We start from the raw sequence: 25,647 nt of genomic DNA on the forward strand, positions 1-25,647 counted from the left end.
CATGGAATTCAGTTCTCACAGCTGGGGGGCATCTTCCATCAGGCGAAGGCATGTCCATCAAATATTCATATCTTGTGAAGTCTATTGTTGACTGGCACTAAACAATGCCTCGACATTCATTCAGTTATGTTAGCCCCAAGATATCTGCAAAACATTTAAATCAAAATGAGCGAAAAATGGGTTTAAAAAGTCTATGGGATACAGCCGGCAGGACTAGTGCTCTGCTAGCATCTCATATGGATTGTGGACCATACATGGTTTTTGCAAGGTTAGTTAATTGGCGTGCTTCCTATGAACTCCTTGCACAGATTGGCACAAACACAAGGAGCCCCCTGATTGTGGGGGTAGAGCCGTCCTTAAATTCTGCTTGCTGCCATTTAAAGAGGAGATGCATTTAAGTGAATACATGTCAAAATCAATCTCTAGCTCATGGCAGGGAAAAGACTGAGGAACAGAGCTGTACCATTTGAAGATGCTGCTCCAACTGGTGCAGAAAACGAAGGTTTCCCTCTTTGGGCCAGTGGGGCACCCTCCTATTAGAACAGCTGTTCAGAATGCTTGAATGGAAGTGGCTAAGTGAGTGAAAACAATCTCCGATATCTAAATTGTGGGAGCAAATGCTGAAGACGTTTAGAGGTGTCATGAAGATTGCGAAGCTAACATGACCCAGTTTTTATCTGCTCAAACTATATGGTCATAGTAAACTCTTTGTGGCATGAATACTCAGAAGTTGGTGCAGCTTCACTGAGACAGCATGCAAAGTACTCAGGCAATATTTGTGCACTTTTACACGTGCACGTATGTTACTAATATCCCACACATCAAGTAAGTTGTGCCCACAATGCTTGTGCGCATGCTGCATGTTCATGGATTTAAACAAGTTCTGTAGCAGGGTGGCAACTTGGATGTTAATGTCTCTGATCTTTGCAATTCTAAAACTACATACGTTGTATCTGCTTACAGGAAGGGGTGGCACATAACAGACATGAGCAAAACCAAACTGGAAAAGGGTATTGCAACTAGGGCACTGATGAGTTTTAAGATGACCATCATTAAAATTATGGAGCTGGAAGCCATAGAGGGAGTGGGGGAGGGTAAGGTTGGAAACTTCATCCAAGCTGGGGATAGTAGCATCACTTGCTTATTATTTTTCCTCCTACCTACTGACATGCAGACATGCAATGTACTACAGCAACACGCCATAAGATTTGTTTGAAGGAATGTTTTATTGCCAGAATTCCAGCACATGCCCCTCTTCTTTGCCTATAGGTGTCCAGGAACAGACTGACCCAAGAGCTAACATTTCACAATCTCCTACCTCCTCCAAACATTTGGAAGCAACAATTATTTTTATTATTTTCAATGACCCTGATATCCCCAAAGGCAATTTTTCAACAGAAATGGCAATTTTTCTGAAGTGCCTTCAGAAGTAACCCTGCCAATATTTAGCATTGATGCGAATTACAGTGAAATTTAGAATTGATCGTTGCCAACTTGAAGCACTAGATTTAAAGCTTTCTATGTATCTCTCCAAAATCACAATACCTTACAATACCACTCCTCTACCCACTAAGGTCTAATCCTCTTCCCCCGAGGGGAAGGAAATGTTGCTCTACACTTCGAGAATCATTTTGTGATGATCTCCCCCACCCGCCTGTACCTATATGAGAATCAACCTGAGCCCCCACTCCATGCTGATTCCGACCCCACTGCAAAAAATTCAGACTCCTTCCCTCTCACCTCACCATTGATTAGCAATTGGGAGCCCTTTTATGCCCACTAAATTCTAAATGCAACTTTAGCCTCCAGTATTCACCCCCCCCCCCCCAACCCCGGATGAAAACCAAATTGGACTGCCTTCCCCTTTATGAGAAACTTGGGCCTCTTCCGCACGAAGAAGGAACCAGGACCCCACGTTGAGCTGGAAACCAATACTGTTCCCCGCCCCCTCCACTACTGAGAAGTAAATATCTCCTCTCCCACCCCCTTCCACAGAGATGGAAAACGGCCAAGTCAACATTTTTTTCCACCCCATTTCCCACTGTGAAGAAAATAGGCCCTGACCCAGTGTCGCTCATTCCTTCCCATCTCCCTCCCCTATCTGGGTCCAGTTAACAACCCCTGCCTTCTCACCCTGCTTCACCTGAATACTGAACTCGGTGTTCAACTTCTAGTGTGCACCACCACAGGGCATTGACTAGATATTATAAAATGTATTCTCTTTTTCAAAAAAAAAAGTTTGTTGTTTTTCCAAATTTCAGTCTGGATTGTTACACAGGTGTCTATAACTTTGTTACACAATTGAGAGTCTTCTAACAGAACTAAAAGCACAGAAATAGATCAAGTGGTAAACAGCATTTCAGCTAGGGATGGAAGTTTATGCCTGGGCAGCCTTTAAGGAGCACTGTTGCTGCTTGTTTTACTGCTCAGTGTCACGTGGTTATCACTTGCAGTAAACCGGCATCTGAGGTAATTACTGTCACTTCAACTATTTATACAATCTCTATCTAAAGAAAACTGTCAGAATACTACACATCAAATGCTTATGGGGGAAGTGCTAACCATATGTTATCTAATGTTCCATTTATAGTAGCATCATATGCTGCTTCTCTGGCATTTGGAAGTTTAGGGGGACGGTTTTATAAAAAGAAAACATGTGTAACTTGCACTAGTAAAGGAGCAAGATGGCTGTGATCATCCATTCAGGTTGGTAGTGCTTTTGGGCTGTCATTTTCATATCCTGCTGGTGGAGAACACCCTGCATTTGTGATTCAGCGTTTATAATTAGCAGGAAGCAAAAACCCTGAAACTCCAAAACTGCTCCCAGAAGCACTGCTAGAAATCTGATCTGAGTCAGATTTGAAGTAAGATTTCATACCTTCCCTCACCGAATAGCAGTACTTGGTCACAGATATAGCATAAATTTTTAACCTAAATATAAATCCACTGAGTCATTCAATTATGGTGCTTCACTATCCCTCATTTTGATGCTGATGAGCCAATTTAATTAGCATTTAAAATTTTAACATTTATGATACATTTGATCGAAAAGGACATTTGCACTACATTAAAATGACTTTATTTCACACTAAGCAACATTTAATTAATTGGCAATGGACAAGTCACCTTCCATATGCAGCAAATAGGACTCAGAAAATAAGGGTGCACAAATTTCAGACCAGAAAATGAAAAGTGGCTCATAACCAGATGTTGGTTATATATCTTTAAAAAGAATGGTAATTGATTAGTGCATCAAATTTAAAAGGGATTGAATATAGAAGTGGTGAGAAAATCAGCACTTTATTCAAAGTGTTTGATAAAGTATTTTACATGTAAAATTAAAATAATGTAATTTCTTGCCTTGTAATGCTTAAAGAAAATCATGTACTGTTACAGTAATTTGGCTTCTCTGATGTTGGGTGCAACACTGTAAATAAGACATGATACCCGAAAAAGTGTGCGCGAGGCATAGAGAGAGAAATTGGGAAACATAGTGGAAAGGCAAACAGAAATGGAGGGCGGGAGACTGAGAGAATTATAAAGGGGACACCGTTTGTTTTATTTTTGTCTGAGATCAAATAGTCCTGTACTAAATGTAGTCTTGCAACAAATATTAGCCTGGAAGTTACTGATGGTGATGTTGTCGCACAAGTATCACTCGTACTTGCACTTGCATCGAATTCTTTTCTGCTATTTTAATAGAAATGTCAACTCATTTATTTTAAATATTTGATTGACATAAACTGCAGGCAACCAGGAAGAACCAAGGGACCAGATGAAAATTGAACTGCAAGTATTCCAAATTGAGCCCCAGATTCCTGACACGAGAATAAGCCTCCGCAATCAAATGTTTTCCAGGGATTTGCAACATTGTACAAGCAACTCTAGGGGCTATTTTGCTCTGAATTGTTACCTTTTTGTTTACATTATTGGTACTTAAATGGGTACGTTTTCAGAAGGCTGAAAGTTAAACTGGCGGCTCAAAACAAGATTACAAAATGATTTGAGTGGTCAGCCATCAGATTGGTACCTTTACAAAAAAAATTGTGATCAGATTTTTCTCCTGCTTACTCATTGTCATTGATACCTACTGACTGTATCAAACTGATTTTGATTTGTTCATGTTTAATCAATCAGATATTCAACTGGTAACCTAATGAGTGCTCATTTACAATTTTTTGCCCTATGGAGGTGTGGTGTTTTGAGGTACATTTAGCTCAGGTGTGATACCTTTGAAGAGTATGATGTGATGGCTGCACACTGGATGCAATGTCTTTACTTATATAGATTCAATCGTTTCAGTTACTGATAGATTACCATACAGGAATATAGACATTATTTTGTACCCACTGGAAATTTTCACACCATGCATATTGACTGTTAAATGTTCCTTGCCAATCTTATAGGTGGAGGAGGAACAGGATGACCATGATGCAGTATTAGTAGTATCAGACTGTGGATTCAAGTTTAGTACCCAAATTCTCACACCAATTTGGCTTCAAGATTGACTAAAGCAGCAGTACTCGCACTGCTAGTTCTTGAGCTAGGCCTCCATGTTTATGCTGAAATACAAAGGCCACTATAACTGTACCTCAACATTCTGTAGCAATACAAAATATCTATAAAGAATACCAAAAGGAAAACTTCACACACTTTCTCCTGCATGTTGAACTTTCTCCTCAGACATGGAGTAGAAATTCCATGCAAAGTTGGCCGTAACTTATTAAATCACAGTTGTATGGACACACATTAGCTTTGCCCATCAACCAGTATAACTTCTCTAAGTCTCTCAATCACCATGGTGAAATTTGAGAGAGATCTTGCTCTTTACTTTTTCCTGCTTGCTGCATCCTGCTATGTCAGCTTCTTAATAAAATGAAGAGTCAATTCAATTCTTCTCTTCTCCCTTTCTTACCATACGATTTAAAAAGTATGAAAACTGTTATCAGTTGTGGTACTAAATTTCCCATTTATAAAGCCCAAATGTTTCTGAAGCCTGGCGCGATCAGAGTTTTGTGTTTGCTAATCTTAGTCTGAACGATACGAATTTTTTACAACTGCTTTGAACTAATTTCATTACTATTCTGTGATGTGTAGAACACCTTGGTTTCCCTTAATAATAAAAATTATTTTGTAAAGCAACTGCAGGGTTTTCTGGATCAATGCAGTTTATTTTTATGGAGTCATCATCATCTCTTTTTTTTTAAATTGAGAAATTTAGGTGAAGGGCCAAGGCCCACAATGCAGGATACCAAGGGTAAAAGAGAAGGCGAAACAAATCAGCAAGTCGTGGTTAGTTGATCCGAAGCTTGGGCTTTGAATGCTGAAGATAATAGGAGGAAGGGAAGATTGAAAGAGGTGAGGAATTCCACCCTATATGCCAATGTATAAAAACTAGTAAAAGCTAACCAACAATTTAAAAAAAACCTGACACCACCCCCAAAGAGCTTGCAACTCAAGAACAGCCCTGATGTCAGGTAGTCAAAGAATTTGTAGCTTATGCAGTAGGTATATACGTTCCTTTACTAGTATTGGAGGGGAAAAAACATAAGTACGTGAAAAGCTGAAGGGAAAATCCAAGCGTTGAAGGAACAAAATTGGTGGCACAAATCTAGTGATTTGAGGGTGTACTGCCCTGTAAAATGTTGAATTTGTACATTAAAATGAACCAAAATGCTTAATTTTAATCACTTTTTTACTTCACAGTTAGTAAATTTTTAATCTTTTTGAAAAAGGGTTAACAAAGTGACACTTGGTCTAGTGCTCTGTTAAAAATCCATCACTTACCCAAAAGTTACCTCAACAGTTACACTTTCACATCCAATCCCAGTGCCTCACTTCACAAAGGCATTTTACCCAACCTAGACCCAGTTCTCAATGACACCGTACCCCATTCAATTGCCTTATCTTGCACAGAGGCACTCTCCTCTTCTAACCCTCCCTGTACACACTAACATTCTTCGCCCTCTCCCTATAAATTCAACTTGCCACTCTTCTCCCCCTCCAACACAATTAAGCTGGTACTCTTCCTCTGCTCCCTCAATTCATGCTGGCACTTTTCCCTCTTCCCAGAATTAATACTGGCACTCCTTCCTGTCTTCCAAAGCAACACTCCTGGCTTCTTCACCCTTTCCTGTCCCATTCATTATCATCCATTTCCTTCTTCCTTCAATTACCATCCATTTTCCCTTTTCCTTTCCTTCGTTGCTATGCATTCCTCCCTTCATTGCCATCCACTTTCACTACCATTCACTCTATGCCCCATTATTTTTGGAGATATCCATTCCCACCCCCCCCCCCCACCAAATCACTGCCTCCTCAGTCAATCTCGTTCTTAGGTGAGTTTGGTAGCTAATGTGTGAAATGGGTCCCTGTCTTTTCTCAATGCCACCCCCTTGCTAATGGCTGTCATTGTGGCCTCTGTATACTGAAGGCAGGAACATTTCCAGCCAATAATAAACAAAGGGCACAATCCTGTCCATTACAGCTGGGACCGGTGTTGAGAGGAGAGGATGACCTGTTTCAGTGAATTAGCCACTGGACTTGGGAGGAACAGCATTGGGAGAGAGAGGCTTAGCTGTGTTAATATTTGTCAGCAAGTGCTGACATGTTAACCGGGCAGCTAATCTCTAGTAACCAACATATGATTACTGGAGACTGAATTCCCCCCACACACTTCTTTCCTCCTTGGAAATAGCTCCAACCTAATTGTAATAGTTCTAATAATCAATAGTAGCAGACTGCTCATCATTCAACATTAATGATTTGGATTCAGAGCTCAATGCAAACTGGTCAGGTTTCCAGATGATGCTGAACTAGGATGGGTAGTTAAATAAAAGGAAGCAGCTCAGGAACTACAAAATGAGTTGGACAAAATATGTAAGTGGATAGAACAATAGCAAATGCAATTTAATACAGTAAAGTACAACACATAGGAAGATAAAATGGGTGACTTCATGATTGGGATTGAAATAGCTAAGGGTGAAGTTGAAAGAGACCAAGGAATCTTAGTACACTCGACACTTAACATGCCAAACCCCTGAATCAATTAACAAATCAAATAGAATGCTGAGCTATATAGCCAAAAGATTAGAATACAAGTCAGAAGAAGTCATGGTCAAACTTTCTGGTGCTTTGGTCAGGCAGTACCTTGAATAAAGAGGCCAAGGGACAAGTAGACATTCTACTCCTAAAGAGAAGAGCTTTGAGACAAATCCCTAGCATTGGAGGACTAAATTATGAGAAAAGAGTGAAGAAACTGGGGTTTTCAATCTTGAAAGGCAACTGCGAGGTGACCCTGAGGTGGATAAGATCGTAAATGGTATGGAAAAGGATACTACTTCAAAATTAACTGCAAAATTAGGACAAGAGGAAACTGGTTCAAAACAGTAAAAGGCAAATTTAGGATTGATGTCAAGAAATTCTTCTTGACGCAGAATAAGCAACACGTGGAATAAATAGGCTTCCAAAAAGAATAGCGATAGGAAAACCCTGGAATTATTCAAGAAACAGCTGGAATCCATGGCAGAAGGACTGTAGGGTCTTTCCGGATGGATGAGCTGAGATAACTGACTGGGCTTCCTCATTCGTATCTGTTATGTGAAGATGATGAGTAGAATGTCTATGACGGTATAGGAAAAATTAGAATCTGCATACATGTAATATTCATCTGTTCACATGTCTGGAGTGAGTGCCTTTTTATAAACAAACAGGGCAACCCAAACCTGTAATGATCTGAACTGGGCAAAATTTAGGCGCTCATAATTTAATCTAAATTGCTCAATTTGGGTCACTTTCATTTTTAGTTTAGTTCTACTTGATGTCTAAATATCATTGCATAGTTAATAAATCATTATAATGATGGCTATATACAGCAAATAAAGGAATACTGATTATAAATGTCAAATCAAAAGCGATTTAAACTAGATATTTGCATTTTCAGAAAGAGATGAGTTTTGGCCTATTTGGTTTCAAATAGAGAGGGACAGTTTCCATTTACTTTGTGCAACACCAATTTGTCAACTGCAACCTTGTTTGGCAAACGGCAGATGTATGTAAAACAAAGTGACTGCAGCAAGGAAAATTGTGATTTTTCTGGGTGTACACACATCTGCCTGTCTGGTATGTTGATTGAGGGAATATATGTACTAATTCTTGAGCATTCTACTAGAGTGAGGATGTATGTAAATAGGTTAACGGAGAGTGGATGGGCTATATATTTTCCTTCCAGTCCAGTTGAAGGATGTTTCTGAGCACTCTGGTAGTCTAGTAGGGTAAATGTATTTACTCTCCCCATATAGGAATTTGTTTTCTTTGTCTTTGAAGTAAGATCATCTAGTTCATCACAATGCATGATCACACACTGGCAAGTACTAATATTTTGACTTTAACAGATGTGACGCGATTGGACAAGAAACTGAATATTGTTGCCAAGGCAACAAATATATTCACCCAAATGAGAAATAAATGTGAAATGCATTTAAATCTACTTTATCCTCATGTGCACGTCATAAACTAAATGCTCAAAGTAGAATTAATATCATAATTGGTCTTCCATCTCAATAATGTCCAAAAGTAGTTTTGTATTCAATTATGATCTGGCACATTGACTTATTGAACCATATACTGGTGGAACTTGAGCTCTTGATATGGTCAGTTCCTATTCATAGTCATTTTATAAGGAGAAACAGAAAGGAAATTTAGACCAACAATTCACTTGCTTACCTAAGAAGAAATGTTGTGGAGTGGCATCGGCAAAAATCTGAGACCACACTGCCTGCCTCTCTTTCATTTTGGCTGTGGTGTACAAAATAATTGAACATATGTGATTACTGCAACAATAGTAAATGATTTTGGAATAGGGTCAACATGGTATACAAATCTAGCAATGATGCTTTGTAACAAATTCAAAATGAGGAACACTTGCTTATCGTAGGTTAGAAAAAGAAAACAACAACTTGAGGTGGAATAGTCCACCTAGTAATCTGGCTGGTTACTCATTATATTTGAGTATACAATTAAAAGAAAGAAAGAGAGCAACAAATATTTTCACCGAAAGCACTTATATGGAGTCTTTCTCAACATTGGGATGTCCCAAAGCACTTCACAGCCAATGAAGTTCTTTTGAAATATAGTTACAGTTGTAATGTAATGATGATGTGGAGATGCCGGTGATGGACTGGGGTTGACAATTGTAAACAATTTTACAACACCAAGTTATAGTCCAGCAATTTTATTTTAAATTCACAAGCTTTCGGAGATTTTCTCCTTCCTCAGGTAAATGTTTCAAGATCTCCTTGAAGCCTACGCATTTATACATATTGAATAATACATGGTGTTTACAGACTGCCCCTGCAACTGCCCGTTGCCAAGGCAATCACCGTGTTCAGACAGAGAGGTGTCATCTGCAGAACCCCCGAATACACATTCAACAAAAAAACAAACAGGGAAAAAAAAACAGAGAAAAAAAAAACACAGAGAGAGGCAGAAACATCCGGAAGGCAGAGAGAGCCAGCAAATGACCCATTATATTAAAAACAGATAACATTTGTTCGCTGGTGGGGTAACGTGTAGCGTGACATGAACCCAAGATCCCGGTTGAGGCCGTCCTCATGGGTGCGGAACTTGGCTATCAATTTCTGCTCGACGATTTTGCAATATAATGGGTCATTTGCTGGCTCTCTCTGCCTTCCGGATGTTTCTGCCTCTCTCTGTGTTTTTTTTTTTCTCTGTTTTTTTTTCCCTGTTTGTTTTTTTGTTGAATGTGTATTCGGGGGTTCTGCAGATGACACCTCTCTGTCTGAACACGGTGATTGCCTTGGCAACGGGCAGTTGCAGGGGCAGTCTGTAAACACCATGTATTTTTCAATATGTATAAATGCGTAGGCTTCAAGGAGATCTTGAAACATTTACCTGAGGAAGGAGAAAATCTCCGAAAGCTTGTGAATTTAAAATAAAATTGCTGGACTATAACTTGGTGTTGTAATGTAATGAAACACAGCAACTAATTTGCACACAGCAAGGTCCCACAAACAGCAATGACATAAATGACCAGACAATCTGTTTTGGTGAGGTTGGATAAGGGATGAATGTTTGCCAGGATACTAGAAGAGTCCAGTTGGCAGATTTGAGTATCCATTACAGGCAAGGGTTGCACCACAGTAATGTAAATAGACATCTTGACCAGTGCAGCATGAAGACCACTATGTTTGAAAGACTTAACCTTGATTTACAAGCATCGGACAGAGATACACTAGATACAGAACAAATGATTACCCAGCATACTCAAGATTCGTCATCGTTCAATATCCAAGAAGACAGCCAGAATATCATCTCATTTTTTTGCAGTGAGTTTTTGCTTGGGAGTCTTGGTTTTTCAAGCGAGACTTCCGCAGTTGCCGTTTACATTCAGCATCAGCAATGTGACAGACCTCATAGTAGGAGATGCATCATGGATGGTTTATTGCCACGCTTTCTTATCTTGAGCAAGTTGTTCCCACTTATGGACGTCTATTTGGCACTGTTTCAGAGCAGCTTTTAAGCAGTCTTTAGATCTCTTTTGCTGTTCACAACAAAATTGCTTCCCAGTTCTCAATGGACCACAAAAGATCATCTTCAGGATTTGTTCACCAGACACTCACACCACATGACCTGATCATTGTAGCCATGGTTTCATGATCAGCATTTATGCTTGGATGTCAGCTTTTTAAAAGAACTTCAGTGTTGGGGATCTTGCCTTGCCATCTGATCTTCATTATTCGTCTCAGGCAGTTTAAGTGAGAGTGATTCAGTTTCTTAATGTGGCGTGAATATGTTGTCCAAGTTTCATAAGCATAAAGCAGGATCATCAGAACAACAGCCCTGTATACTTTGAGCCCAGGATTACTATTCCTACGTATATAAATATATTCACACTGCATCCTAATTTGTAGCAAATCAATTCACATAGCTGATGTTTACTTTAATAGAAGATGAAAGAAATATGCAGTTATACTTAGGTGCTGAATTGTATTTGTAAACTGTGTTGGGAATAAGCTTCCAGTTCATTAGGTATGCAACTACTGGTAAATATGAAATCCAAAACTTAATTTTTAAGTTTCCACCATGCAACTCAATGAAGGAAGTAAACAGTCTTTATCAGCTGCTTGACAAACTAGCTGATTTTAAAGCCACTTCTGTTTATGATGTGACAATCCTAGGGTTCAGGTTGCTGCGAGTTTTGCGCATTCATGAACTAGGAATGGTCAGTCTTATTATTATATATTCACAGTAAGCTCCCAGCCTGGATTAGGCCTGCTGGCAGGAGCTTGATCAATTGGGTTGTAGGAATTACGTGACAGCAGCAACCGGGGGGTGGGGGGAGGAGAAATTGTGATGCACGCGCATGTTTTCAGTGTCCAAAATGGGCGCAATCAAGTCCAGTACAGCAGCGCGACTTTCCATGCCAGAAGACTGCACACGACGTCATATTGGTCTGGGCGCTTGATAGGCGACCATGGCTGTCGCCTGCAACAAGCACGGGCAACATTTAAATATGCTAAGGGTCCTGCGCCTGAATCAGGATTCTTTCGTTAAATTGAAATTCATCAATCCATGCGGCCTGAAACGTCACTTAATTCGCCCACTAAATCATGGCAGGAACAATCAGTAAGCAGCTTTCACAAGTGGTATTCAAAAGGATCCTCACCTCCACCGTGGCAGATCTCTGGTTAGTTGTTTTAGGCTGGCAGGGTACTTTTAGGCCAGGTCTTTGGATGTTTTGACAAGTGTTTCTCTCTTTAATACTTTGCAGAGTGAGTTTGTGGAGGGCAAGAACTTTTTCACAGAATTTGCTTGTTCTGAATTACTGAATTTGGGAATGCTGCTGGGCTTACCATTGAGGCTCCCAAATCAGGAGGAGGAGAGGCAGCAAAGACCTGCACAAGACGGAAGGGCACAGGAGGCCTTACAGCTTGCAGGTATTCAGGAACGAAACATCATATCTGAACCTCACAGAAGAACAGTGTGTAAGGCGGCTGCATTTCAACAGGGAGATGGTCACTTACCTGTGCCACCTGTTAAGAGTGAGAATTGGAGCTCCACACTCGCGCATGCACTGCACTGCCTGTGGCAGTGAAGGTCACCGTGGCTCTAAGTTTTTATGCCTCTCGTTCCTGCCAAAATGCTTCTGCTGACATCACTAATATCAGTCAGTTTTCTGTGCACATGGCCATCTGGCAGGTCACTGGTGCACTCTTTATGAGAAGTGTCAACAGTTCATTACCTTCCCCATGGAGGCTGACAAGCAGGAAGAAAGAGCACTGGGGTTTACTCGGTTTGCTGGATTCCTGCAGGTGCAGGGCACCATACACTGCACGCGCATAGCCCTGCTTGTTCCCTATCAGGAACCAGCTCCCTTTCTCAACAGTAAGGGTTTCCATTTGATCAATGTTCACAATGTTTGTGACCACAGTCAGCGAGCTGTGCTGGTCTGTGCCCAGTTTCCTGACAGTTGTCAAGACTTTCATACTGCGCCAGTCCTCAATACCCACTCTATTCCATTCAGACCATTGGGTAGCAGGCTGGCTGTTGGGGGACTAAGGCTATCCCCTCACCAACTGGCTAATAACTCCTGTCAGGAACCCGGGCACGGATGCGGAGCGCTGATATAGTGAGAGCCATGCAGCAGTTTAAATCACAACTGCAGCCACTTAAATGAATTGTCAGTTGTTGATCTGATGCCAATATTCTATTAAGCAGCCTGCCATGGGAGCGGGAGCTCGTGCTATGTCATCAAAATATATAAACCCAAGTAACTGGACTAACCAGCTATGTGAGTGCAAACTCGAAACTACTCACAACACACTGCCAACTCTGATTTGCTCGCCTACAGGAGTTTCCAGGATATGGACTCGAGTGCTAGGAAATCTTACGAATTGTTCTTAGCTCCATAGGTATTTTCAATGCTACTCCTTGACTGAAGCAGAAAAGAGCATACCTGACCGATGTAGGAATCCTACACCCTTTGCCCTCCCTTACCGCAGTCCCTAGATGGCCGAGCCAAAATAATCTATTAATAGCCTGTTCTGAGAAGAAGAGAAGAAATTAATGATAGTTCAATGGCAAAGGTGTAGGATTTTCCCAATAAAAAAATCTTTGTGACCTGTCTCAAATTAATTGATTTTTAAAATCAACTATACTGTGCCTCATTGATGTTTGGCTAAGAGCAATTTGCACTTAATTTATGAATATCAATGCACATTTTCTGACCTTTCTTCCTGGCTTTGTTACTAAAATAGCGGGGAGACACTCGTCACTTGGATTGTTCTATCAATGTGTTGAGCAACAATATACCAGCAGTGATCTTTACACCACACACTTTGTTATTTTTTCCCTGGCAGTGGTGAATTAACAAAATGAATATGAAGATATCTGCCCGACAATGTATGCACTAAAGTGGCCATTTTAGTATTTTTCCAAAGCTAATTGCATTAATTGCAGGTGCAGTTTTTGGAGAGGAGGTGTTCAGGAAGAATACAATCCCTACCTATTGATGGACAAAGAGTGGTAGGTGGCAAGAATCCAAAACTACTGTAACAGCTCAGCTTCTAACTTGGTGCCATCGTACAGATGGTCACAACAGCTAGATGCTGAAATAGTAAGATGATAAGTTGGGTCTGAGAGGATGAGATCAAATGAGCTGAAAGTCGTCCCCTTATGAATTACATGCAAATGTTTTAATCCTGCAGAGTGCCTCTATTATTGCCAAGTCACTGGTCCATCTAATTTTCTAGACCCTTGTTGTCGGCTCCCTATAGCCTATCTTTGCCTCTACCACCAGGTCAAATTATTATCAGGAGAAAAATCTACCTCTGTTTGTGGTCTACAATGACCTTAAAACATTAAGTCCTACTCCATGGACTATATTTGACAAGCCTGTCAGCCTGTGGAGAGTAAAGAGACATTTCAATGTGATTTCTGTCATTCTGAGGGATGTGTGGCAAACATTTTTCATGTGTAAACAAACTTTTTCTGAGGATAGTGTCCCTTTTAATGTCTATTTCTGTCATTCATATAAACTGTAAGAATGATTACAATTTCTGTAGATGTGCAGTTCTAAAAGATTATCAGCCTTAGTTCAGCGGTCGCATTCTCCCCTCTGAGTCAGACGGTTGTGGGTTCAAGTCCCACTCCAGAAACTTGAGCATATAATCTAGGCTGATACTTCTATGCAGTACTATGGAAGCACTGCACTGCCGGCGATGCCATCTATCGGATGAGACGTTAGACCCCGTTTGCCCTCTCAGACGGATGTAAAAGATCCCATGGCACTATTTGAAGAAGTACAGGGCAATTCTACCCAGTGTCCTATATTTATCCCTCAACCAACACCACTAAAAAACTGATATTATCTCATTGCTCTTTGTGGGAGCATGCTGTGCACAAATTGGCTGCTGCGTTTCCTATATTACAATAGTAACTACACTTCAAAAGTACTTCATTGATTGTAAAGTACTTTGGAACATCCTGAGGTCATGAAAGGTGCTATATAAATGCAAGTCTTTTTTTAATATATGTTCAGACATCTCCACCATTTGAAAAGAACATTTCCTTCACTGTGAGGGTTCAAATGGTGCCAATACTTTGCTTACAATGCATGATGTCAACACCTTAAAATTGTGGAATGCTGACAAAATACTTGCACTTCAGCCCATAACAGTGTGATATTTGTTTTGCTTGTTTCCACACCAATTGCTCAGTATTTATTTATATTCACAACATTTACATCAGAGCCCACCCTAGGGGGCCTCTGCAGATTCTAACATCATTACATGCACAGTTATAAATGTCTTGCATGTAGCTCTACAACAAAGCAACAGCCCCTTCAGCAGTCGAAAAAGTCAACTGGTTAAAAATAATTATAGTGCATGTCTTAATGGTTTTAATAGACAACTGGAACAATGAAAACTACTTGACAAAAATGATTGCTTGTGTTTCAACACACACACGTGAATTCAGGCCATGAGTCACATACATTCTCACTTATACAATTCAATCACTTGGTGTGTTTCATTACAATATAAATGTAAAGCGACACTCACAGGCAAAATGACCTACTTCTTCCTCAGGCTGGACCAACTCTTCTCGAAGTCTCTAAGGGTTCTTGTCATTTTTTATCAGTCTATTTTCATCATGTAGCCCCTGTAATTACAATAGCTGCAGGTACAGTTTTCTTTGATGAATTGCTTGTGACCTTATCAAGTGTATAGTCTGTTTATATAATTCACTCTGAACACTTTTCTCATAATATATTAGCATTTTAAACTGTTTTATTTAACCCCTCCAATGACTGAATTTTTGATAAATTTCTATTTCTTTTGTGCTAGCGGGGGAGGGAGAATAGGAGAAAATACCTGAGTACTTGCTGGATTCCTTGCTGCCCCCTCAACAGTAGTAGCTGCAAATTTCAGTTACGGGGGAGTGTGTTCTTCTGAATTGGCGTATAATCCTAGATGTTACCTCTATGCTTGCCAATGCCTCAGCCATCGCTTGTTACTGCTGGTTATAAGCAGTGCGAGAGCAGATATTTTGTGTAACCCCTCCCCGATACGATGACATGAATGGCGACAATCCTTATCTATGATCTCACTGGACTGTAACTTCATCAGAGGGAACTCTACACAAAATGTCTGCTCACAAGCTGCCTTGAACTAGCAATTCTAAAGCTCTCGGTATAGCTTCTTGGATCATGATGTAACTCAGGAGACTATATTTTCCTTCTAAGGAGATACTTAACACCTCTTATCCCCCATCCCATCTTACAGTTTGCAATGTTAGATTTCAAAAAATGTTCCATTACAGTTAAAAGCATTCCAAAAATTGTACACCCAAAATAGACATTGCCCTGTAAATTCTCAATAACCAGATAATTTGCTTTCAAAAGTTTGCTGCACGAGGCAGTTCATGAATTATGCCTGACTTGCTCAATGGAACAGAATTGCATAATATATAGTTTGTATAATATTCCTCATAGTGGGATAAAACCCAAAATTTGATTCCGTTTCAGTCAAGGAAATATTTCACCTATTATTTTATGATTGGATTTACACAATTGCATCAGTATAACTTTAATAAACTTGTGTTTAAAGGAGTGGATGTTCCTTAAAGGGCACTGTTGGCATTAGAACCATTAATAATGCAATTCTACTTTCTGCCAATTAAAAGTTCATGGCTTCACTACAGGCACAGTTTATAACAACACCAACTTGCATTTATGTAGCACCTTTAACATAGTAAAACGTCCCAAGGCCTTTCACAAGAGCGTAATCAGACCAAAAAATTGACACCAAGCCAAAGAAGGAGACATTAGGACAGGTGACCAAGTGCTTGGTTAAAGAGGTAGGTTTTAAGGAGCATCCTAAAGGAGAAGAGAGAGGTGGAGAGGCTTAGGGCCTAGACAGCTGAAGGCTTGGCCACCAATGGTGGGGTGAAGGAAGTCGGGGATGCACAAAAGGCCAGAATTGGAGGAACGCAGAGTTCTTGGACAGTTCTAGGGCTAGAGGAGGTTACAGAGATAGGGAGGGGCAAGGCCATGGAGGGCTTTGAACACAAGGGTGAGAATTTTAAATTCGAGGTGTTGGTGGACCGGGCGCCAATGTAGGTCAGCGAGCACAGGGTGATGGATGAAAGGGACTTGGTGCGAGTTAGGATACAGGTAGCAAAGTTTTGCATGACTCCAGTAACATACTGTGGTTCCTGAAGACTTGCTGTGAGTGATTTCTACAACTGTTTCACATTGCAGCAGCATCTATCAACCAGCTCCTTAAACACCATGCACCACTCAATCTTATCACTGGAAATAAATTTGTAGAAACAGTTCCTAACATTTTGTATCATCTAAAGTTTTGTAAACTAGACAGAATGTGCAAGTAAATGGAAAATTGCAATTAAGTCCACCATTGGTCCTAAATTCAAAGAAGTTTGTATATTATTTTAACTCTTCTTTAAAAAGACCTAATTAATTATCCAATTGGGAACTAGTGTGAAGATTATAAAGACATAAAATTCTTTACAGAACATGTGCTGTTGGCACCACGGGTGAGTCATCGATAGAATGCAACTGAATTGAATAGCGTAGGTGTAATATCAGATCAATATGGTGAAGTCTTACTCAATTACATTGGGGAGTCGGATTAATTTCAGAGATTTATTATCTTGAAGGTTTTCTCTGGGGTTGGTTTCCTCTCTCAGAAAACTGGGCAGGCTGGGTGGAGTCCATAATAGGGATAATTGCACATGTTTTGTGGAGGGAATGAGGTTTACTGAACCAAGTGCACTTCTCATATTTTTAATTTTAGTTCTTAAATTGGGTCTCTGGAGGAAAAGGAGGATGGAAGAGAGAAGGAGAAAAGCTCTTTGGACTCTGATCCACTACTTATGCAGCCTTGGTTTCTGTTTCTCCTTTATTTATTCAATGAATATGGCCTCAAATAATAGAAAAGTATTTTGTGAAGAATGGACTATGAAAGATGCTCTCTCTAAAGGTGACAGCCTTAGCTCAGTGGAGGTAAGAAGGTCTTGAGTTCAAGACCCACTCAATGACCCGAGCTGACACTTCGGTGCAGTACTGCATTGTCAGAGGTGCTGTCTTTCGGGTGAGGTGATAAACCAAGGCCCTGCCTGCCCTTGTTACAGACCCAATGGCACTATTCCAAGAAAAGGAAGGGAGTTCTCTCAGTGGCATAGCCAATATTTATCTCCTCAGCCAACATCACTAAAACAGATTTTCTGGTCATTGATGGTCTTGCTGCTCATGGGATCTTGCTGTATTACAACAGTGACTACACTTCAAAAGTACTTCATTTACTGTGAAGTGGTTTGGGACACCCTAAAGTCATGCAAGGCGCTATGCAAATGCAACTTCTTTCTTTCTTGGATTTTCTGACTTGTTTGTTTTCCAATATATATTTAGCTGGCTCTTTACTGCAGTATTATAAACAGAGCAGGTCATTATTAAATACTAAACGCCTAAACAGGATGACTTGCAGCAGCTTTAAAAGAGAACCCAATCTTGCAAAGAATATTTTGTATGGATTTTTATCAATCTTCATGTTCAATAATGCTTTGCTGAATGCTGAAATAATTGTAATAATAGAAGAATAGAGCTGGGCTAGTAATTACTGGCTTTCAGCACCCTATGAGTAATACATGCAGCGGAGAAAAAAAATACACTGAGAAAAGTAAAATAACTGCCGTAGACCGCAAGTTTTCAAAGTGACTAAAATGCAGAATATTCAACCGTCAGCCGTTTCAAGAAAAAAATACTGAGCAACATAACAAAACTAGGAGGCGATTATGAAAGATAATCCCTAATTCTGTAGGTGTTTAAAATAATATGGCTGTGTTGGGGGAAAAAAAAAATCAAGATTTATCCTTTTGACAACATCTTATTAACTAATATTCCTTCATTAAAGCATATTTTGTAATATATTAATTATGCTACAATTGTAGAGATGATGTATGACATGTTTTATCAGTTGTCTGAATACTGATTATCTTACTATGTGGTGAATAAAATGTGATAATTTGCTATCATTCCCAGGTAATAATTTATCATGTCTGCTTAATGATAAGCCTTGGGGCATCTTGTCTGTTTAAACTTGGGAATGGGGATTTTTTTCCTGCTGATACTTCCTGTTGCAGATCAAATTACAGAACAGAATTAGGCACTGTCTTATGATAGCCAACTCCTTTTCCCATACTGCCCACTTCAAATACCTAGTAATAGTGATTCTTCAACGTGGGAAGTCAGCACCTCTTGTTTTGTTAGTGAATGTTATAGACCAGGAAGGTCCAGATCCGTGCTGAGTTTGCTAATCTCTATTAAGATGACAATAAGGGCGCTATAATTAGCTTCAGTGTCCCTGGAAGAGAAATTAGGTCCGAGCTCCTGCTTGCTTTGTAACCAAAGATCCCTGCTGGGTACTCTGCATGTGTGGATGCAGGCGAGGGTGGGATTGGACTCCACTATAACACCCTTTCCCACATTTGAAAACCCTGCAAACATTCATTGTCCAGGGTCATGTGTGAAGATGGTCAATTGGGTGAGGGACAGGATTCAACGATTCAGTAGAGGAGAGAAAACGGTTCAAAAAATATGGGCCTGTTATGCTAGCTGTTACCCATTCGCATACCGTTTACAACTCAAATGCTCAGTGTGAACCTAGCAATAGTGGCTCTTTATAGCTCTGAAAGGTAGCAACCCATTTTGTTGCATTATCAATAGGGGGAATTGAAGTTAAGCATTCCCATTTGACTGTTTAGGGAAGAACTAAGTTCAGATTATTCCTAAGTTTAGCAGTCCCTGTTACTGTAAAGGAATTGACAGCATACATGCATTAAATTCTTTGACTCCTAACCCATTGATAGATTTTTGTTAGGCAAGGGTATTAAGGGTTACGGAACCAAGGCAGATAGATTCAGTTAAGATACAGATCAGCCATGATCTAATTGAATGGTGGAACAGGCTCAAGGGGCTGAATGGCCTACTCCTGTTCCTGTGTTCCATGTACAATGACAGTCTCTGTACCCTGTCAGAGCAATTATGTGTAAAGAGAAACACAATGTCAATCCCCACAAATGTACAGTGCTATTTTCCAAGCACTGTTGTTACAGCACATACACATAGACCTGTTGAAACGCTGCTTCAGTTCTTTAACTTTTTGGTACTTGTAAACTAATTTTCTCTTGTAATTAATTATTTTTTATATACTAATCAAAAATAACTTTCAAAGCTACCATACAAATTCTATCTAATTGAGTAGTTGAAGAAACCTCTTGGGAAAAACTATTCCACAATTAAAAAAACAAGCATTGTTTCCCAGAGCCCTCTTCAGAATCTAACAACCACTTTTTAAAATATTCTTGAATTTCTTTGAGGAACTTGCTTATCGGAAGGTAGAACAGAAGCTGGGGATTGGTGAGCCAAGGGTCCGTAGCTACATTGCAGGATGAGCTTTTTCTGAATTATGTTGTTGGACAGCAAATTGCCCCAGACCATTCTCGTTACAATGGGCTGGTAGTGGATTTGCCCTCTTAGTCAAGAGGATGTAATTCAAGTTAAGTCCAGAAGAAGAGAAAAATATCAGTTCACAAAATGCAGGAAAGTTCTAATTAACTTGGAAAAGTAAATAACTGCTCTTTACTTAACCTTTTGTGCTACAGATCTAGGATTCGGGCAGTGCAGGTTCTGGAACAGGAATCAAAAGCGCCTTCAGAGGATGGAAGTAAGGTAAAGGAACATATAGAGCTGATTTTCCTCCCTTGCCTGGGTGTGTCAGGTGGTAATTCTGGGTTCAGTTCATTTGAATTGGCCTGACATATCCCAGGCATAGGCCCGCCCCTAGACATGGCCTTGAACCTTGAAATTCAACCACTGCTACAGGCCAGAGAAGCGTGCAGGAGCAGTAATGGCTGCTAGTTATGCTGTCCAAAAACAGCAGCTAGAAGGCCTCTTGCCTGAGAGTTTTCTTACTAGCCACAGGACAAAGATGGCATTTACTTTTTTTGGTCTTCATGATCTTGCTGCCTGTCCCTTTGCTCCGAGTAGGTCTGGATGCCAGGCCAATGACCCACTATTTCTGGACATCAAGCAGAGACCAGGGAAAATGCATGGAGACATCACTCTCACCTCATTTGCATAGCTTTTGAATGCTTCTGCTGCTGCAGAGATTCTAGGTATTTCCCCTATTTTTCTCCTCGTCCTCCTGTGCGATGCGTGTCCCGCAGGCAAAATGGCGAATGGCTGACCTACTTGCCTGGTGTGACACTGAGCCAATCACAGCCAGTAGGAGGTATCTGATAGGGGCACAAGGATTACGGTTCTCCTGAACACCTCTCCCTTCCCTATGGGGAGATGTTTAACCTTTGTTTGGTACCTCTAAAGCAACGTACTTGAGATAGGGAGCTCAGTTACATGTGGGATCAATTCTACTTCTTTCTTCTCTCTTCTCCACCCCCAGCCCAACTCCTGTACTGCCACATATTAATGATCTATCATGCAACTAGAATTACCGCCTGTTAGGATAAAGTCTGTTGAGTCAGTTGGTGTGTCTGGAAATTTCTAAAAGGTATACTTGACACAAAAAGTGTCAAAAGCTTTTGTATTCAAATTAGAAGCCCTTTTCCCTACTTGTGGTGTAACTTCCATTGATCTGACTCCAATTATTTACCATCCTGGTTATCCACCATAATTTTCACAGGACAAAGCTTCGCATTACATGAATGAGTTACACAATGTTTCTTTTGTTATTTATGATGCCTTCATTCCCATACCTAGCATATTTCTCTACCGCACATGTATGACCAAAAATATAGAGGCTCTCAATTATCCTCCCATTTCCATTATCCACCAGGAGTCTACCCTCCATTATGATGGATAACATAGGATCCACTTACTTCTGTGATGTGGAGGCATTAGTTGTTCATTTTTTTTGAAGTTTTTAAAGAATTTTTATCACCAGTCATCAGAACTCAAGCTATGATCCCTCCACAATTTTGCCCGTTTCTGGTTTGGACTTGTCAGAAGGTGATAACCCCATGTCCAAATCCATCATTTCAATTATTGTTCAATGATTAATCCACAATGGCTTTTCCTCAGCCATAGTAGGAAACAATTTAACAGAGTTACAAAATCTTATAGTTTGGGTTAGTTTAGATCAAAACTATTAAGATTTTACAACTCAAATGTTATAACTAAACTGAGCAACTGGGTTGTAGTAATATAGCACAGATTCTGTTTCTGAATTCGGACTGTCTGAGCAAAATGTAACCAAAACGAGAGGCATTTCTTCAACAAAATGAGGGAAACTAGAGAGGGTCAATCTGGTCTTTCACATCAGCAAAGATGACAGCCTCCTTCCACTAGTGTTCTGTAACTAGCCGTTACAAACTCTGTGATCTTCAGAACAATGAAGTGTGTTTTTTCCCCATCCTATTTATTTGTTGAACTATCTCACTAATTAATGTGAAGGATGCCAGCCCAGAAGAATTATTCTTTCCATTGAGCAGTACGTGATTTAGATGCAGGATAAAGTTCATTCTGTGCTACCACAACAATATAGCTTTATCCCAACCTTGGATATGTACTTGAAAAGGAAAAATTTGCAGGGCTGTGGGGAAAGATGCGGCGGAGTAGGACTAATTGGATAGCTCTTTCAAAGAGCCTGCACAGGCACGATGGGCTGAATGGCCTCCTTCTGTGTATGATTCTATCCTCAATTGAGTATCTCCTCCCACTTCATTGGTCTGACATTTCTATTTTATAGACTGGCTATCCTTGTGGTTTCGCTAAATGAGATTGCCAATTTTAACAAAAGCCATCTGCAGCCAAAAAGAGTTGGTGTAGAGCTGTAACTGTAGCCTGCAAATGTGGTTCCAGATGAAGTTAAACTGATTGGTCTGAGCTGAGCATTAATCATCTTACATGGAGAGGTTTTATTTATTTATTTCTTTTAAGTATTTTTTGTAGGCGGGTTGTGTTCCTGAAACAGCCAACCCTGCTCTGAAAACTCTAACTGCAATGTGCAGGCTGGTGGAAAAGGTTTCTGTAACCAAAGAAACTGGGGGTTAAATTCATTGATCCTGTTCTCCTGGCAGGCAGACACACTCAAAGGGAGCACGGGTCAGAGATAGGGCTATAACAATTCTCTTGACCCATCCTCCCTTCGATTGCGGCTCCCTGTTGCTAGTGTGGGATTGGTGAATTTACTCACAGGCCTGTTGCAACATAAACTTCTGTAATTTTCAGGTCGATTTTAACTCTGCCTGCCCTGCAGAAATTGAGAAGGCAGGCTGTTAAAATTGACTGGGTGACTTACCCATCGATGTCACACCTGTAACCTGCTCCTCTGATCAGGCGGCAAAGGCACCCACCTGAAGGCAGCAGGGTACTTCTTTAAATAGCAGATCGTGGTCTGATGGCATTATTAGGCCCCGACCACATATTTTTAACTCCGACCAGAGCGGGGAATCCGCTGCAGCTTTCCCGACGGATAATGACCAGTGAGAAGAGGATCAGAAGAGGCCATTCAAGGTAAGTTTTTCACTTTCCTTTGTGGATCCACCTACAGCGAGATGCCCTCGCACCCCCCCCTACCCCACCCCTCCAGAACACTGGCCCCCACGCTTACCCGAGTGACGGCGAGCAGCCAAGAGCCGCCCAAATTTCCACAGGCTGATCTCCTCTAGTCGGCCGATGGCATATTAATGAGGCTGGGCGGTTAAAATTCCCATGGCCTCATTCTGCTGCAGATGGGCAAGAATCTAACTGAAAACAGTGGATTCCCATGAGAAACCCACTGGTACTTAAAATCCCCCCCCCTTTGCTTTCTTTGATTTTGATTTAGAATTGAGCAATTTGGGAGCGGGGGTTGGGGGTTGGAGTTTGGAGAAGACAGATGTGGTTTATGCCAGATGTATGTTGTGTTGCTGATCACATCAAGTAAACTCTTACTCTACAGAGCTAGTAAGATGTACAATGTGTCAGAGCACTATTGTGCAGCGCTACAGAGGATACGGATTTAAACTCCCCCTTCCCTCCCCATTCTGCTCAGTTCCTGATCCAAGCTGCACCGAGCAAAGAGGCATCGAGTGGAGGCCACGACATCTCACTGCGTAGGGACAGAAAGAGGATGGCTTTCACTTTCCAGAGGCTGGTGAAAGAGACAGACGTTTTGGCACCAGAAGTCCAGGGCCTAAAAAAACATTGGTGAAAGGATGAATACTATCAAGACCAAAATTTTAAAAAATAGTTGTGCTGGACAAAATACTTCAACCATTATTTTTCAGTTCCAAAATTCACCCCTCCTCTCCTGAAGATGCTGACTCTTGCTAGGTATGGTTTCACAGTCACTGATAGCCCTGGGCTACTTCACTCAAGCACCCATTCTTTATGTGTGAGCCTAGATGCAGTGTTAGTTCAGGGGTAGCACTCTTGCCTCTGAGTCAGAAGGTTTTGGGTTCAAGTTCTACTCCAGAGACTTAAGCACATAATTTAGTGAAGGAGTGCTGAATTGTCAGAGGTGCCATCTTTTGGATGAGACATTAAACCGATGCCCCATCACTCCTCTTAGGTAGACATAAACGATCTCATGGCATTATTCAAAAAAGAGCAGGGGTGTCCTGGCCAACACTTATCCCTCAAATCAACACCACTAAAAAAACAGATTATCTGGTCATTATCTCTGCTACTTCTGGGACCTTGCTGAGCACAAATTGGCTGCCGCGTTTCCCCACACTGCAACAGTGACTACATTTCAAAACTACTTCATTAGTTGTGAAGCGCTTTGGGCTGTCCCGAGGACGTGAAAGGCACTATATAAATGCAAATTTCTTTAAACAGTAGGTGTTAGCTGTCTATTCAACTGTGGAGGGCATAAGAGACATACCTAATCCTGTCCTCTATGATTCAAACGCTTTGCTTTTCAGACAATGAATGTGAAAATCTACATATATCCGAGGTTTTATCATTGCAGCGATTGTTTGGCACAAGGTCTGAGACCAGTTCTATGCACGATTAAAAGATTCAGTTGATCACCTTTCAAGTACATTGTGTCCACTGAATCTTGGTCTCCAAATAAAATTCAATTCTATTGTTAACCTTAGACTTTTAAGAACTGGCTAAATGCAAAGCTGTCAACGTAGAGAAATGCCTGGGGTGAGATTTATGATGTACAAGAATAACACAGTAAACAAAGTAATTTAAACAAATGTGACTGCATTTACTTTTAAATGTGAGATACTTCAACAAAGGTCAGGTTTAATAGAAGAATGACTGAGACTTGATAAGCCTACCTAAACCGCAAAATAGAAACAAAGCAGTGTTCAAACAGAGCTTACACTTAGAAAAATTGTTAGTTTACCCTGCAGCTAGTAGGATGCTTATATGGAGGCACAGAAAGGACACAAATGAAACCAATATTCTGTCAGTATACCAGAGAATTTACAACATTGCGATAGCCAGTTACAGCATTGGTAATGTCTCCTTAGTGAGACTTTGACCTCATTGTTTATGATTTCATTTGAACCCTCCAATTAAGTTACAGCCTTTAACTCACTCCCAGTTTTTCGTTATTCAACATATGGACCCCTCAATTAGGTTTCAGCCAATAGCTCACTACTGGGTAAATGTATAAACTCCCCAAGCTCCTCAATTATTTGACTGTCTTGTGACTATTCCCACCCATGTTACAAGCATCTACTTGGAAAAAGTTAGACAATCAATAGCAAAGTGTTTTGGTTGAACATTTGTCTATTCTCAGCTTGCGTGCAGATTTTCTTGAACTCACACAGATTCAAAATACCATATATTATCAAGTCTTTTATATGCTGTTTGCCCACCCATACAAGGACTAAAAAGGAAGGGTGCCCTTCTTTTATTGATTTTTTTTTTACAGGTTTGTAACCTGGGAATATTGATAAAATCCATTTAACAAATGTAAAGGGCAGTAGCCCTAGGAGTACCACAAACACAAGCATGTGCGCGCACACTCGCTCTCTCTTTAGGAAAAGCAAGCTATGTGATAAGATCCACATGTAGGTCTGAGATTCCCCACACAATGATTTCTTGAGGGAAAGAGAGAAAGTCGGGAAGACAATCACCCACATTGG

At 40.5% G+C, this 25,647-nt stretch overlaps 1 long non-coding RNA gene across 1 annotated transcript in view; it reads right to left on the minus strand.

Annotated features, from left to right (window-relative positions):
* The window catches only part of LOC137332180 (uncharacterized), an 83,415-nt gene that overhangs the window by 52,278 nt on the left and 5,490 nt on the right, over positions 1-25,647 (minus strand). Inside the window, exon 2 of the long non-coding RNA XR_010965612.1 lies at positions 15,081-15,180. This is a non-coding gene — a long non-coding RNA (uncharacterized lncRNA). The remainder of the gene's footprint in view (positions 1-15,080; positions 15,181-25,647) is intronic.

The sequence above is a fragment of the Heptranchias perlo genome, chromosome 14, assembly GCF_035084215.1.
Source record: "Heptranchias perlo isolate sHepPer1 chromosome 14, sHepPer1.hap1, whole genome shotgun sequence".
Classification (NCBI taxonomy): Eukaryota; Metazoa; Chordata; class Chondrichthyes; order Hexanchiformes; family Hexanchidae; genus Heptranchias; species Heptranchias perlo.